Source organism: Elephantulus edwardii, unplaced genomic scaffold (genome assembly GCF_000299155.1).
Source record: "Elephantulus edwardii isolate Elephantulus edwardi_28Jun2011 unplaced genomic scaffold, EleEdw1.0 scaffold00120, whole genome shotgun sequence".
Taxonomy (NCBI): Eukaryota; Metazoa; Chordata; class Mammalia; order Macroscelidea; family Macroscelididae; genus Elephantulus; species Elephantulus edwardii.
This window is the reverse complement of record NW_006399870.1, coordinates 537,337-540,546: the sequence shown is the minus strand read 5'-3', so window position 1 is coordinate 540,546 and position 3,210 is coordinate 537,337.

Genomic DNA, 3,210 nt, shown 5'->3' with positions numbered 1-3,210 from the left:
TGCTATCGCTAAGACTTCCAATACAATATTGAATAAGAGAGGAGGTAATGGGCATCCTTGCCTAGTTCCTGTTCTTAAAGGGAATGCCTTTAACCTCTCAAATTAGAGATATTTTATCTCTAAATATTTCTACAGATATTTTCCAAGGATGGAGACACAACTATATAATTATCAGGCTCAGAAAGTTTACATTGATGTAATTTTATGATTTAATACGTTATCCTCTTTTACATTTCATCTATTTTCCAAAGAATATGTTAAAAGATTTTTGTTGTTGTTAGTATTTTTCTTTTATTTGTTTGGTTCATAAATCCAGAATTTAATAAAATTCTTAATTTCTTTGTTATGACTCTTTCATTTATTTAAAGGTATTACATAATATTTCCTGTCTATTGTGCAGTACTATTAAAAATACTTAATGGTTGGTTATTTCAAAGATTTATCTCATTTTTGAACTTTTATTTTTGAGTGGGGGTAGCTACCATGGCATTCAAACTATTTTATTTTTATTTTGACCCAGATTACTAAATCACTGATATGGCCATTTTAGAAAATCACGTCAGAAGGCACATGATTCAAATATCTCCTATTATTGGCAGTGATTTAATAAACAATTTTAAATTTTTCTCAATTTTACTTACTAATTTAAGGGCCAGGAGCTGTGGCAGTGGTGTAGTTTGTCATGGAGACCTCCAAAAACCTACTGGAGTGACAGCTGTAGTTCATTATTACTCTACAACAGTAAATACTCTTAAAATTACATTTAATTGGGAAATAGGTAATATTATTATTTTCTAAATGTCAATGTTTCTAATACCTGTCAGTGAGCAGTACCAGAAAAATTCTATTAAATATAAACAATAACAGGTACTCTTCTATTGAAATCCTATGATGACTCTGTTTTTTGCTTACAGTGACAATTAAAGTAAATATTCCTTTTGGTCCCTTTAAAGTCTGTACAAATATAATAGAACTATACATCAGACATGATCATCTATCAACTTTCTCCTGGTATTCATAGTCTGAGTACACTTGCAACTTTATATCCTTTTATAGGAATAATGTGTTCTGCTTCAGAAATAGAGTTTTCTATTTTTCACCTAAATTCTCTTCTTTCAATCACTTAATTTAATCCTAATCTCTCTCAGATTTCTACTCAAATATCAGGTTTCTTAGCATCAAATTTCCATTTTTGGAAAGTGTTTACTTCCTTAATATCATAGCCTTTTATTTTATTTTATTTTTTCCTTAACACTTACAAACATAGATCACATAATATGCTCCACTGTTATGTTACCCACTTATGTGTTACCCATAAGGGAAAAATATATTCTGTGCTTTTAGCCATAATTGTATTCGCAGGATCTTGAGAAATTCTTGACATTTTTTAATAGATGGATTAAATTAATGAGTAAAGAGTTTTTTAATTTATGATTTGCTTGAATATTTACAGTTCAAATTGATTTTGCATTCAAGAATTCATACAAAATTTGTTTTGTGATATTGATTGTAATATCTACAATGTAACAGCATTCTTCTAACACCTAGGGTACCAGCAATCAACAAATCAAAAGACATGTTGCAATGGAAAAAAAAATCTGTTGTTCAAAGTGCTAAAGAACAACAATGTAGGGTTAAAGACTAAGGTGAGCTTGATCCAGGACATGGTCTTTTCAATGTTTTTTTTCCTTGAGCAGGATGACAGAAGAAGATTTGAGCTTTGAGATGTGATACTTCAGAAAAATATTGAATATTTCACTGATGACCAAGAAACCAAACAAGTCTTTAATGGAGAAGTTCAACCAGGGTGATCCTTAGAAGAAAGATGGTGATGGTGAAATATGGGCATGTTGTTAGGAGGGGTCAGTTCTTAGAAGAGGGCATGTTTCTAGGAATGGTGGAAGGTTACAGAAAGAGAGGAAGAAGATCCTCAAGGTGGATTGACACAGTGACTAATAATGAGCTGAAACATATCAGAAATTGTGAGGATGACAATAGAGCACAGTTTAGATCTGTTATCCATAGGGTCACTGTGAGCTGTAGTTGAATTGCACCCAACACAACAGCAATAAGAATTACAACCCTCTAGCTCATGATTTACCTTCCTTCTCATCACACTGATTATTTTAAAAATTATTCTCCCTTCTCCCCTTTAAATTGAGTATTTTCTTGACTTCTTACTTTAGCATACAATGTTTTTTTCTTTTTGTGACTGAATAAATTCACTCACCACCGTGTTTTATAGGTTCATTTCATGCTATATTTTATAAGTTTATAATTGTTCTTTAAGGTTCTGTAGAATTCCAATGCATGTATGTGCCATAGTTAATCCGCTCATCTATTGATGGGTATTTACAGTGTTTCCACATTTTTGCTATTTTAATCCTGTGGATTAACAGTTATGCATTTATCTGTGTCATGGTTTTTATCTCTCTAAGGTATATATCTAGTAGTGTGATTGTTGAATAATATGGTATTTCTATTTCTTACTATTTAAGTAAGTGGCATACTCTTTCTTCAGTGGTTGCATTCATTTTCAGCCCACAAGCATTGTATGAAGGTTCTCATCTCTCCCCACTCTCAGTAGTATTTGATCGCTAGTGTTTTTTAAAACTCTGCTTTTATTACTAGACTTACATTAATTGATGTCATATTATTGTTCTGAGTTGCATCTCATGAGCAGAATGAATGAATTTTAATGACCTAAGGAAGATCAGGGTTTATTATATTTATTATATTATATTATAATGAATATAGATGGGAGATAACTAGGAACATTCTCCTGGAGGAAGTGATCTTGAAATTGTATATACAAGATGAAATGCTTATCAAAGTTCATAGTTTCATATTTTTAAAGATTCTCTGTTTATTACTTTATGATAAATGCTTGTAGTCTTCCTGACAAATAGAATCTAAATTTTAAGTTATTGTTGTTGTTATGTGTCGTCAAGTCTCCTGTAACTCATAGCAACCCTATTTACAACAGCTCTGAACCCTGCTCTATCCTGAGCCAACCTTATTGTCTTTGACTCTTACCCCCATTACTCCAGTCACTGAGTCAATCCATCTTGTAGGGTATTCCTTTCTTGCATTGTCCTCCACCCTCCTAAACAAAATGTCCCTCTCGAAGGACTGCTCCCTCCTTGCAATATGCTCAAAGTATGTGTCAGATAGAACTTCAGAATCCTTACCTCTTAGAAAACAAAACAA